Here is a 14,589-nt window from a genome sequence, read left to right as displayed (position 1 = left end):
ATTCAAGTTCACCCATCTTAGTATTTAGACTTCTAGCATTTGTATATAACCACTTAAAGAAATGTCACTTTTTAGCTGTCTGCCATTATGTGATGCAACTGAATGGAACTCTTTTTCATTTGACTGTTCCTCATCAGATCCTACCTGTATTTTATCTTCCATCCTCCCCTCCTTACTTGGATATAGAGAATCTCCATTAATGGGTCCTCCCATAAGGGACGTCTCTGTCTGAACCACATCATCCTCCATACCTGTCGGCTTTCCCCCAACCCTTAGATTAAAAACTAAGGTCTGGGGGAAAGCCAACAGGTGCGAAGGATGACAGGGTGTCTCTCTGCACCCCCAGACTGGTCCTTTGCTGTTCACTTGTATGCAACACACAGACACACAGACACAGTTCATCTCTTCCTGTTAATTTCTTCTTCTGAAGTTCCTGCAGTCTCTTTATTAGCATTTGACTCAGTATGCAAATATAATTCCACTGTAAGACACATAATACAAAGTAGTCAACCAAGGACATAAATGTCTCTTCCCCCATGTCTAATAGAACCTGTCTTTAGGCATCTCACTTCTGGGTGGCTTCCCTTTAACTTCAGGTTTTAAGAACATATTTTCATATATATAACTGCTTACATATTATCCACACATATATGATTATAAAGATCAACATGACACAGGTTTTCACTAGAGAACTTACATGACAGTTTGGTGAACAAGAACGTAAATAGCAGATCAGGTATCTCAGACAGGGGATCCCTTTATGAACTCCTGTTCCCTTTGCCAGCTGGCATCAGCCACCTCTTTGTTCATAACCACTGATCTAGTAAAAATCCAAAATAAGATTAGAACTTTACTGCATATGTGGGAACAGCAGCAGCGCCAGAGTTTCTGGTGCCCTAGGCGGGGGTCCTTCCGCGCTCCCGATCGTTGGTGGCAATTCTGCAGCGAGGGGTCCTTCCACGCTCCCAGTCTTCGGGGCACTTCTGCAGCGAGTCCCGGAGCGAGTGAAGGATCCATTGCAGAACTGCCGCCGAAGACCGGGAGCACAGCAGGACCCTCTGCCGTCGAACTGCCGCCGAATACCCGGAGTGCGGAAGGACCCCCTGCCGCCGAATTGCCGCCGCGGGCAGCAAAATGGCACCCCTTCAAATCCTCGTGCCCTAGGCGACTGCCTAGGTCGCCTAAATGGAAGCGCCGTCCCTGTGTGGGAAATGTCAATCTAAAGAAGAGATTGGCTTGTCATTTACAAGACGTTTTATGCAACTGGGAATTCTAAAGTAAAGTGGAATCTTTGTGTTATACCTCTTTACCCAGAATGCTTTTCCAGTTCATTGATATTTCACATCATAGCTGATGTCTGAGATCTGGGAACAAGTAGGAGAATGGGACATACATTTGTGTACACCTCATTCTTTTCCACGCACAAATGAACATTCTCCATAGCATTTCTAAAAATTACTTCTAATCCACACACCCTACAATTTACATACAAAATCAGTGGTTTCTAATTATAGGAATACTTCCTAGTCTATATAATCATAAATAATTTAAACTAAATTACAGTACATGTCAATTAAATGAACAAAGAACATTTTGTAATGCATTGTACTTTTTTTTCCCTCTCATTTGGTTGTATGGTAATTTTCAAATTTCAGTAATTCTCAATAACTCTCCCTGTCAGTGCAAATTAGTGAGGTTAGTGGAGTTCTACTGTGTTGTCTGTACATTAATATATATATATATATATATATATAAAAAATTCAGGATAATTTTTCACATCACTCTGCCTATAAAGCCAGGAAAATTAGTGGCCATCAGTCCAACTGCACAAGACTCAGTGGGAGCATAAAACTTCTAAAGTAAATAGAAGAGCTTTTCTATACAAACAGTATATTATATTTATATATGATCAAAAAAGGAGGAAGGTATTTTGTATTTTTCTGTTTTTCCTCATTTTTTGCAAAATTTTGAAATTTTTCTTCTTTTGACCAGCTCCATCATATGAAAAAAAAAACGGAGGAAAAAAAAAATCACAGACTTTGAAATGTTCCCATTTATTTTTCTAATTTCAACCAGCTGTACAAACACATGCCACCTTTAAGGTGTAGCATTTCAGCCCCTCTCAGGGCTAGAAGCAAATATTGATCACACTGGAAAGCTGGGAATCTCTACTTGATATCGGTACAAAGATCCTGCTTTTATGCCATTCCCTGTAGGAGTGTGATATATCAGACTTAATCATGACATTTTTAGATGCAGAAAAGTCGTAAGTCACCTATGGACAGACAAAATTCTAGAGTCAGGGAGGGAGGAAAATCCACATTTACAGGCAGAAGAGGAAAATATTTCTCTGACAGATTAAATTTTTTAAATAAATGGTCCACTGGAAGCTACTGTGAGGTTTGGAATGCTAGAATAAGTCCAGGGGGAGATAGTACGTTAGGCAATCAAAAGTCGATGATAAATGAATTTATCTCATTGCTCTGAAATTTATCACAGGAATTTCTGTGGTAGGGGTGTGTGTGTATGTATCTATCTAGCTATATCTATTTATATATTATTGTGACAGTCTATACCATTATGTTCACCACTTTTGCAAGACTATGATAAATTTTCCACAAAGCATGCCCTGTGAAGCATCATTTGAAAAGTCAAACTGTTGAATATTATTGTCCTGGTAAAATGTGTGTGACAACACTGTATGAAAAGCTACAAGAGTCTATTGTATAACATTGTTATAACATTGTCTAAGGTTAAGAAAAGCAGGCCCAAACCCATTTTTCAGAGACAAAGTCACACTCCAATCAGGTGCCAAAGGACTATCACATGCTTAAGCAACCATTCACCAGCAGAGGGAAGGTGTAAACAAGGAATTTACATTCCATCACAGGGATGGTTCAAACCTCATGTCCACATGAGATTGTTTTGTCACCATGATTCAGCAAGGATGTTGCTGGCACAAGAAGTTGAATTATAAAGAGGGAAGAAAAGGCTTGACTCCACTCCTCTTCCCATCTTTCCGCTCGTGACATCAGTGAATAACTGAAGGACACTGAACTAAGGGGGAGGGGTCTCAAGCTGAAAGGAGACCCAGCCTGTGAAACTTACTGCGGTGTATGATGAGGAAAACCTTCACTTTGAATTCTGTAAGCTTGTTAAGTTAGGTATTAGCTTGTGTTTTACTCTTTTATTTTCTTTTGTAACCAATCCTGACTTTTATGCATCATGACTTTAATCACTTAAAACTTATCTTTCTGTAGTTAATAAACTTATCTTAATCAGTGTGTTTGGATTAAAGTGTGTAGGAAACTCCATTTGGGATAACAAGTCTGGTGCATAATCATCTTCCTTTAATAAAATGAGAGACTTTCTATGAGCTTGTACTGTTCTGAAGAGTACTGAGCAGTACAAGATGCACATTTCTGGGGAGACAAGACTGGGACTAGGAATTTACAGGCATCTCCCTGTATGTAATTCATGAGTGACTGGTCAGAGTGCTCTTGTATTTATCTGGAAGTGAATTTGCATGCTGAAGTCTGTTGGAACAGATCAGGAGTGGCTACTCTGACAGAAAAGCAGTGAAAAAGGCACCTCAGGCTACAGAGTTAAGGGGACATCACTGTTCGACAGTCCAGATTGTACCCTGGGTAATGTCACACACACAAATATATAAACTAAAGGTATGTGTACACTGCAATCAGGGGATGCAATTGCAGCAAGTGTAGACAGACCTGAACCAGCTTTGATCTAGCTACAGTAGAACCTCAGAGTTATGAACACTTCAGGAATGGAGGATGTTCATAACTCTGAACAAAATATTATGGTGGCTCTTTCAAAAGTTTACAACTGAACCTTGGATTAATACAGCTTTGAAACTTTACTACGCAGAAGAAAAATGCTGCTTTTAACCACCTTTTTAAATGAAATAAGCACGGAAACAGTCTCCTTACCTTGTCAAATCTTTTTTTTTTAATTTTCCCTTTTTTTTTAGTCGTTTGTGTTTAACACATTACTGTAGTGTATTTGCCTTTTTTTTTTTTTTTTTTTTTGGTCTCTGCTGCTGCCTGATTGTGTACTTCTGGTTCCAAATGAAGGGTTGACTGGTCAGTTCATAACTCTGGTGTTCATATCTCTGAGGTTCTACTGTATATCAAAGCTAGCTTGAGTAATACTAGCAGTGAAGCTGCAGCAGGACAAGTGGCAGCCCTCTGAGCACGTACACAGGGTCATCAGCAGGCAGAGCTAGACCGTGCAGCTGCTTGGGTTGCCACAGTTTCACTGCTATTATTACTCAAGCTAGCTTAAATCTAGCTAGATCAAAGGTAGCTCAGGTATGTCTACACTTGCTAAAATCACATCTCTTGTTTGCTGTGTACATGTATTCTTTGAGTAGTGCCCTTGGCTTCTGTGGAATAACTCACCGTGCACAAAGTTAACCACACGCATAAACCTTTGCACAACTCTGGCCTAAGTTTGGACAGAGGTGAAGAACAGAGTTCCTTAACACCCACTGCACACACGCACTACATCTACACTTGGAGCTAGGAATGTAGTGCCCAACTCAAGCAGACATACTTGTGCTAACTTTCATTGAGCTAGTGCATTAAAAATAGCAGTATAGCTGCAGTAGTACAGTCAGTGATGAGCAGTGTCACAGGCTAGCTGCCTTGAGTACAAACCAGAAGACACCCACAGCTCCAAGTGTACATGTGGCCACAAACACCTACAACCATCTGTTATATATCCAGGAAATTTTAGTACAGGGGTTCTCAAACTGGGGGTTGTGACCCCTCAGGGGGTCGCAAGGTTATTATGTGAGGAATCACAAGCTGTCAGCCTCCACCCCAAACCCTGCTTTGCCTTCACCATTTATAATCGTAGGTGCTGGTACTAGGAGTGCAGTGGGTGCTGCCACACCCCCTGGCTTGAAGTGGTTTCCATTATATACAGGGTTTACAGTTTGGTTCAATGGCTCTCAGCATCCAGACTGTAAAAATTGTTCCAGCACCCCAGTTTATAATAGTGTTAAATAAAAAAAAGTGTTTTTGATTTATAAGGGAGGTCATACTCTGAGGCTTGCTGTGTGAAAGGGGTCACCATTGCAAAAGTTTGAGAATCACTGCTTTAGTGCAAAACTCCAAACAAACTGAAAATAAACATACAGGTCCAGTGGCACAAAGGGAGCAACCCCTCTTCTTCCCCCACAGCTGGATATTCTTGGGACTTGGAGAAGTCCCCATTAGGCACTGATTCACCTGCTATACCACCCCATATTCAATGCAGTTCATTCTCCTTATTGCAATCCACAGCTGAGAGATGATCTCGCTGGACTTGTTACCAGCTGGCAGATTTTAGAGCAACCCCCAGTCTCCTGTAAACTCTGCCAGGGTGTGGCCTATATAAAGTTGGCCAGAGAATCAAGGAACTGTAATGGCTCCCTAGTGGTTTCCCCTCCCTACTGCATAAGTGAGACTAGAATGGAGCCCACAATGAAGAGTGTATTATTTACCAACAGCAAAGGAACACTCTATAAGCAATGGAAAAACAATGTCTGCCAAGTAATCACTTTACTTAAGCAAATGTCTCTTATGAAGATTAGCAAAAACATCTGACAACACACGAGTTAGACAAAAAATATGGACCAAAGAGACCATGCTGCAAAATAAAGATTAGGCAAGCATGATGCAATGAGACTCCCTGAATCAAATCTTTCTCTGCCTCTGAATGCCTCTAAAGGCACTGAAAATTATAGCCATTGGCTTGGAGTGAAACTGTAGTAGTAGTTTTTTTCTTCTTCCATCCCATTGTATGCTCAGCTGCACCCGGGTAGGCTGCTAATAGAAGCAAGAAACTCACACACAAACAAAAACATCTTTGTGACCTCTGGGAATGCAGCAATCCAAACAAACAAGCCAATCAGATGGCACAAGCCACTGGGAGGCAATCAGAGCATCTCAGAGGCCTTTCCCCAACACCAGAAGGGAAGCTGATTCACTAGGATGGCAAATGCAGCTTTTTCCTGGAAAAGCAAAGGAAAAACCATGCTGGACAGGCAGAGTAAGAAGCTAATAATATTTCTTTTTATTTGAGAGAAGACAGTTTCTGGATTAGTATTTCTTATGATTCTAACTGAAGAGAGAGACAATTTCTGTCCTATCAGCATAATGGAGAACAGGAATGGAAGCATTTCTTTAGTTAGGACAAGATTCTGATAGTTGTATTCACTCTGAGTTGTACCTCACTTTGTAAGTAGTCCCATTGCAATTAATGGGACAATTTGCAGTACAAAGTAAGGGTGCCAGAATGGCATTTTCCCTGTTTGCTATCAAGCTATGAAGCACTATTACAATCGTAACTTATTTTGAATAAAACAAAGGGGAAAGGTGTCCTTTCAGAATTATGGTCTGACTCCTGCTGTCCTTGCTCAGGCAAAGCTTACCCTTACTTCAGCGAGAGCTTTGCCTGAGTAAGAACTACAGGATTTGGTCCTAGATTAATATTTATTTCCACCAGAGAGGGGAGCGGGGAATAATTCTGAATGAGTGTTGGTAGCCATATTGACACTGAACCAGAGGTTCTTAGTTCAAGTGCCCCAAAGCAGGATATATACTTGTACCCAGTGCTGACTCTGCTAGGAAGGCATTGAATTATTAGAGATGCCATCCTTCTGGGAAGACATTATTCCCGAATCCCTTCATGTTTCATTTCTAATGTGATAAATAGGAGATAAAGATCCCATGGCACTGTCTGAAAAAGATTCTATGATAAACCCAGTGTGTGTATAATGAACAACATGCCCTGCTTAACAAACCAGGGTCAGGGAATTCTAAGAAAGAATGTCTGGGCAGAGGGGCAGCTTCGGACTCTTCACACATACATCCTTATCTATATGTATTTTGTGTGTTGTGGAACTAAGATATGTGTCATTCATGATTCCGATAACTTTGTATATTGTAGCTTTTTTTTACTCCTTTCAATTGTTTTTTTGTCATTTTAGATTTTAAAGGTTTTAGGCCAGGGTTTGTATCTCCATATATGTTTGCGCAGTAACTAGTATCTTTAGGATACTTCTGCAATAGAAGTAATAATAATGTCCCATGCTGTAAGATCATTATTGCTGAGTGCACGGTGGCTCCTAGATTTTTACTGTGCAACCAGCATCTAATTAATTGTGTTCTATAGCACTTCAGAATACCTGAAGTATGAAAGATATAAAACCCAGTCTGTGTGATTATTGTACACTTTAAATGCTACCTGACTTTGATGTGTCTGGAGATCATCTTAAAACAACAGGTAGGCAAATTAATCTCAAAGTGCTCGTAACACTAAGATGAACAAAACCAAAACACAAGACAGGGCTCACTATAAAAAGCATTATGCCTATCATTGCTTGAAATTGAACTGACCAAGCTTTTGGGTGGCTTAGACAGATTTAGGAGTGTTATTTTAAACTAAGTAATGAGATGTGGTACGCTGATTTCCACAACCATTGCACTGTGTGTCTTTTGTCTGTATTTGGTAATTCCCCCTCTTCCTCCTTCCCATCCCACTCAGCACCTGGATAACACGATGAAGAACAGGATTACATGTTTTGCAACCTCCTCATCCCATTACCCCAGGACCTCAGTGAGCTCTGGAATTTATGTGGGGATCAGAGGTAGAATCTGTCCCTTAGAAAACAGTCAGACCTTGGAGGGGAGCCTAACCTCTGTTCCAAAATGTACACTGAGGCTATGTCTACATACCAACTGGACACCCACAGCTGGCCTGTACCAACCGACTTGTGTTTATGAGGCTCAGGCTGCAGAGCTGTTTCATTGCTCTTTGTACTTCCAGGCTTCGGTCCTTTCTATCAGTCAAGGGTAAGACACTGCTGAACACTTCAGTGCACTGAACAAGTCTTATGACATCAAGGTTATACATCCTCAGTACTGGCTATAACAAAGTGTTGGCACCAAGAGGAACTTTACCTTTTCCATACTGAAAAGGCTTTTAAAACTTGAGAACGACTGAAATACACTAATGAATCAGACACTACAGAAGCAGCTTCTCTGCCAACTCAGAGCTAATAAAAATATAAACAGCAGATTCCATACAGATTGCCAACTATTACTTCATTAGCTAGGTAATTCTCATAGTAAAGATGCTGAGATCAAAGATGATGATGACATCACATTGGGTACCATCTCAGCTTCATACAAGATCAAATGTTTACAGTGCTCATCTAAAAAATCCAAAAGTAGTTGCCTTCAGCTTGAAACCCACTGCCCTAGCCATGCTACTGACCCCAATTATAATGATTGTTTGAGACCCCACAACGATATTCTATGTTCACAAGCAGCTACTGTCTAGTGGAAAATGTTTAGATACAATTCTGCTGGTTATCTGAATATCTCCTCTTTCATTCTTGTTATTAGTGCATGTATTAATAATGGTGGGTACCTTTATATAAAATCAGGATCTCATTTTCTAAGAGTTGGTCTACTTCTGCTAACAGTACTTAGTCTTCATCTGAAGTCATTGTTACTTTCTAGTAGTGAAAAATAACAATTATTTCTAAATCATTTAAAATTGTTAAGAACGAAACAGCGACAATTCCACTATCAGCCGTCAGTGCAATGCTCATGGCAGACAGAGGAACAGGACACTGGTTATGGTGGAGAAGACTCTCTTGGTCTTGATGGTCTAATGCCCTATATTATTTATTACATTTGGAAAGAAAGAAAAAATTCATTGCGGGAAACTGTTCTATAGTTAATCTAAAGACTATGATGAATGAATGCTAGCAATTTATTCTATGGCGCTAAAATACTAATTCCATCATTTTGTGGCTAACAAATCCACCCCCAGTGCCTGGTGGCTTTGGCTGCACTGTATTTCCTGAGACATCCTCCACTTTCCACTCAGTTACTAGGCACTTGGTGGTGGACAATGCACTGCTGGGACTCCTGCTGGCACAAGTAACTAGAATAGATCTCTCTCTCCTCACAAAGTTTATGTCACCATGAGAGCTATTGCTTCTAACAAATTGTTTGACCACTGCTACATTGTAAACCAGAGTAGCAATATTTCTACAGTAATAATGCGCAAATTGATACAGGCGGTTATTTTACTAAAAGGCACATTTTACATACCATAGCTCCAGGGCCAGTGCAACCATTTAGGTGACCTAGGCGGTCGCCTAGGGCACTAGGATTTGGGGGGCGGCATTTTCTTCAGCAGTGACTGCGGCGGTCGGATCTTCAGCCGTGCCAGTCGCTGCCAGCATTTAAGCGGAGGGAGCTGGGGCAGGGGAGTGCGGGGAAAGCTGCCTGCAGCAAGTAAGGGGGGGGGCGGCACTCAGGGTAACTCCCCACCCCAGCTCACCATTGCTCTGCCTCCTCCCTGAGCATGCCATCGCTGCTTCACTTCTCCCGCCTACCAGGCTTGCAGCACCTAAGCTGATTGGCACCACAAGCCTGGGAGGCCGGAGAAGTGAAACAGCTCACCCCTGCTCCGCCTTCTCCCCAAGCATGCCATGACTGCTTCAGTTCTCTCACCTCCCCTGCTTGTGGCGCTAATCAGCTTAGGCGCCGCAAGCCTGGTAGGCAGGAGAAGCGAAGCAGCGACAGTGTGCTCGGGGTGAAGGTGGAGCAAGGGTGAGTCGGGGCATGGGAGGATGCCTCAGGGCAGAGGGTGAGGAGCTGCCACAGGGGGGGCGCCTCAGGGCAGGGGCTCGGGGATGGCGCAAGGTAGAAGTTTTGCCTTAGGAGCGAAACATCCTTGCACCGGCCCTGCATAGTTCACCCCTGTACTTTTTGACCTCATTTTTGGCTTACTCTGAATAGAGCTTTTTATATAAGACTTCAGTTGAAATAAGGCTCTTGCATTCTGGCTCCTCCCAAGCCCTCTGAAATCCACTTTAAATATCTTACAATACATACTTCCCTACTTCAACCTAAACAGCTCTACAGAGAAGGAACACTCTATGTACTAACATTCAGAAAGCCACAGATGAGAAGATTTTCAAAAATATCTACGTGATAGCAGCCATCAGGGACTCTGGCATTTTTTAAAAATGTTATCCTTTGTGTCCCCGTGATGCTGAATTGCCCAAACTAACCTAAAATATGGGTTCTTCTGCTTATCTCAAAATGTCTGTTGTCTAAGCCGTATCTGAAGTTCATTGTTGCTGTTGTCTATGTAACCAGGGCTATTAGGCAAGGCTTAACAAGCACTAACTAATAATATGAGGATATGGATATAAATTAGAAATGCACACCCTAAATGGCTCTGACAGTTTCACTAAATATACACAGCAAGACAGAATGATATTCCTGCTGTCAGATGTCAATATCTAGCTAGAAGCTTGATGGCACCATGGAAACTCGGACACATGAAAGTGTGGTATTGACTGGATGGAAAATGAGGCTGCAGTTTAAGTTTGAGGCTGCTCAGCATGCCAAGAATTGTGAATAATTTGCAACATAAACTCCCTGTGAACAAGGCAGTCCAAAGAGGATAAATCAGAGACAACTATACTAGGTATATGGATTGACCAAGTGTAGGTCACTCTAAGCATATGAAGAGCAGTGTGTACGTGTTACAGCGACCTGGTTTGATCCCAGGACAGCATTTTAAATGGTTTATTATGAAGAGGCTTGACACATATATAGATTTCCTCAGTTAAAGCCCTGAAATGAAACCTCTAAGAGAAAAATGCTTTTGATGCACCAGTCAGCAAAAGGCTGCATATATTGAAGTGGAGATTACACTGTTAGTCACAGATCAGCTCCCATAGAAAACACCATAAGTTTATGGAGAATATATGCAAGGGAGGTGGCCTGTGGAGGAAGACAACGTTCATGAGGAAAGCAAGTTCCATCCACAGTAACTCAGTGTTGCATTGTAATGCTCTATATAAGTGATAACCCCACTAAAGCACTGCACAAATGTTTTAAAATATAACAGTGTGTGTCAAATCAGTATGTTTTCAGAGTTCACGCAGAAAGGACAGTTCTTCTATGAGAGTACTTCGATCTAACAGACTCCAGCAAGACTAAGAGAAGGGAGATCAGATCTAGTTGTGACATAATTTGGTGGAGGTGATGCTGCTGGAAGTCAGACAGCACCTTCCACAAGTCAACCAAGAAAGTGCCCACATTAGTGATCAAGGCCTCCCTTGTCTGTACTATTTATTGTAGAGGAAAGGAAGATGCTATTGACTAAAATAAAAACAAACAAAAAATGTATCCCTTTGTAAAAGACACAAACTGAAGCCAGTGACAAATTTCCCTCCCACCCTTCTGTCCAAATGCCTGCTCCAAAGCCCACTAAAGACAAAGGGAGTCCTTCCTTTTTCTTCAGTGAGTGCTGGATAAGGTCCCAATTACTAAGGAACTTAGTTCAGAGAGACACCAACTTTCTATTTGTCCCTTCACACATACCTGCCCATATAGATGGTCATTAAGTTATGCACAACTTTTTTCTTCTAGCTGGATAACTTTTCCTTTCCCCTTCATCAAACTTACAACAACAAACAAACAGCTTTACCATGTCACAAATTACATATTACCTTTTCTGGGGGAAAGTTACCCTTTGGATCATTTCTGTTGATTGATATTTCAGTGTTGTTTGGGGAGGGGGGTGAGGTGTTTATAATAGATGATGAAAAGTAAAACTCCCATTGTACAGCAGCTATCATGCAACATTCAAAAGGTACATAAAAACAACTGTCTCCTTAGAATAGCCTGCACCTACAAGCATACCTGTTCCCTCAATCCATTAGCTACCCCAAAAGCTGAACTTTGCAACAGGCTCAGAACAATACCAAACTGAAGCTGTGATGGAACAATGGAAAGGTAGCAAGTTTCAGAGCTGAAGAACCTTTGGCTAAAATGTCCTTCCACTTGCTCCTCTGACTTACAGTAAGCAGGATCTAGTTAGAACCCACTCCTCTGGCCACAGTTGTAACGGTATTGCATAGGGAAAAAAGCATAATATACACAATTCCACACTGCTTATAAACAAGACCAAGTGGACATGGTCACAGGACGCTTAATTCCTGGTGGAATTTAAGCTTTAGAACATTCCACAAATGTATTATTCATTCATCTCCTTGTGATATCAAAACCTGAGAAGTGTGACCTCAGGTAGAGAGCAAGCAACAGGAGATGAACTTTTAATGAAGTGAAAAGATTCCCTGTGCCTGTAAATAGCCCTAATATATATAAGGAAGACAAATAAATGACAGAAACCAATATGATATATCAGCAGAATTATCTCTAAACTCAATGGGAGAAGTTATTCTCTCACTTAAAAGTCAATGGTGTTACTTTGTATTTACACCAGTCTCACTGACAGCAGAGTTTGGCGCAGTTTTCCCAACCCCTCCCCCCAGGCCTTTAAAACAAGATTTAAAACAAACTAACAATAACAATTTTATAACTGATCCATCAGCACCTGTTGGAGTTACTTATTTTAGCGGCAGTAAAGTAAGGGTCAAATATTACTCTAGGATAAGCAGGTTAACCCCCATTACAGTCAAATAGCGTTATGTGCTTATCAGAGCATAGAGTTTGGCCCTAAGTCTCTGGGATCAAAGTGAAAACATTGCTGGCACCGTAGAACCATAGGGCTGGAAGGGACCTTGAGAGGTCTTCTAGGCCAGTCCCCTGCACTCATGGCAGGACTAGGTATTACTAGATCATCTCTGACAGGTGTTTGTCTAACTTGCTCTTAAAAATCCCCAGTGGAGATTCCACAACTGCCGTAGGCAATTTATTCCAGTGTTTAACCACCTTGACAGTTAGGAAGGTTTTCCTAATGTCCAGCCTAAACCTCCCTTGCTGCAATTTAATCCCATTGCTTCTTGTCCAATTCTCAGAGGTTAAGAACAACATTTTTTCTCCCTCCTCTTTGCAAAAACCTTTTACGTACTTGAAAACTATTGTTATGTCCTCTCCCAGTCTTCTCTTTTCCAAACAAACCCAATCTTTTCAATCTTCCCTCATAGGTCATGTTTTCTAGACCTTTAATCATTTTTGTTGCTCCTCTCTGGACTTTCTCCAATTTGTCCACATCTTTCCTGAAATGTGGTGCCCAGAACTGGACACAATACTCCAGTTGAGATCTAATCAGTATAGAGTAGAGAGGAAGAATTACTTCTCCTGTCTTGCTTACAACACTCCTACTAATACATCCCAAAATTATGTTTGCTTTTTTTGCAACAGTGTAACACTTTTGACTCATATTTATCTTGTGATCCACTATGACCCCCAGATCCCTTTCCAGAGTTCTCCTTCCTGGGCAGTGATTTCCCATTTTGTATGTGTGCAACTGATTGTTCTTTCCTAAGTGGAGCACTTTGCATTTGTCCTTATTGAATTTCATCCAATTTATGTCAGACCATTTCTCCAGTTTGTCCAGATCATTTTGAATTATAATCCTATCCTCCAAAGCACTTGCACCACCTCCCAGCTTGGTATTGTCCACAAACTTTATAAGTGTACTCTAATCTGTATGCCATGATCTAAATCATTGATGAAGATATTGAACAGCACCGGACAGAGAACTGATCCCTGCGGGACCCCAGGTAAGAGGGGCATCCATAGTGGGTTGCCTATCCTAGGTGCATACTTCTGCCATTCCTTTTGAGCACATTTTTTGCTGGCAGACACTGACTTTTTTTTTCTTTACACTGTGTAAAGTTCCCCCTCCTGCCTCTTAGCTATTCAATACTGTCACATATTGATCCGCCACCGCCAGCCTTTCTTGCCAAGTTATGATCAAGTGGCTAAACCGAGCTGTGCAGCTGCCTTAAATCTCGCTGAGCTGAGAGCAGGGAACTGCTCCATTATCCTATTAGCCTTCACAGTAATCCTCGGCGGCCGCCCCCCAGCCTGGAAGGCAGCAGCCTGCAGAGGTAGCCAGGCAAACTGTTTCTCTTTGGGTCCCTTGGGCGAGTCCAGAGCTCCTCGGCCACCACGTCCCCGGGGGGGGGCGGGGGCAGCTGTGTCCGACACCAGCTGGTCCGGGGGGGGCGAGAGGAGACCCCCAGCAATGCCCAGGGGGCTGCTCTCCGCGGCCCCGCTCAGTTCCCTGCCCGCGAGTTGCTACCCAGAGAGGCCCCGAGCAGGGAGCCCAGCCCCTGGCCAGGCGGCCGCTGCACGCGTGTCCGCGCCGTCCCGAAGCGGAAGAAAGCGCCTCGGGCGCGACCCTCTGACACGCGCGCCCCAGCCCCAGCAAACCCGCTTGGACGTACGTGGAAGTGTCGGCCCAGCTGCCTTCGGCTGTGGGCTTGGCTGCCTGGGAGCGCCGGGCCGAGCCGTCTCTTTCGGGCTGGAGCTGGGGGCTCCTCGCCGCCCCGTGCGCTCTCGCTTCCCACCTCCGGCTGGGATGGTCCCGCCAAGATTGGGCTGCTCGAGGCAGGGAACTCGCCGCTCCTCGCTTGGACTCACTCGCGCGCAGACTGCGAGCGGGAGAGGAGGGAGGCAGAGCGCGAGAGGCCACTTTGCACTCATGTGATCTGCTTGGGAAGCTGATTAAAAGCAGGTCACTCCAGGGGCAGTCTCGCGCCCCGGGACTGGAGGAAGGCAGGGGAATGGGAGA

At 42.8% G+C, this 14,589-nt stretch overlaps 1 protein-coding gene across 1 annotated transcript in view; it reads right to left on the bottom strand.

Annotated features, from left to right (window-relative positions):
- The window catches only part of PTN (pleiotrophin), a 111,764-nt gene extending 97,424 nt beyond the window's left edge, over nucleotides 1-14,340 (bottom strand). The window contains exon 1 of the mRNA XM_032783153.2: nucleotides 14,243-14,340. The gene's annotated coding sequence lies outside the window, so the exon portion shown is untranslated. The remainder of the gene's footprint in view (nucleotides 1-14,242) is intronic.
- Nucleotides 14,341-14,589: the final 249 nt, after the last annotated feature.

The sequence above is a fragment of the Chelonoidis abingdonii genome, chromosome 1 (assembly GCF_003597395.2).
Source record: "Chelonoidis abingdonii isolate Lonesome George chromosome 1, CheloAbing_2.0, whole genome shotgun sequence".
NCBI classification, from domain to species: domain Eukaryota; kingdom Metazoa; phylum Chordata; order Testudines; family Testudinidae; genus Chelonoidis; species Chelonoidis abingdonii.
Note: the sequence above shows the minus strand (reverse complement) of the source record. Positions and strands in the feature narration are given on the sequence as shown.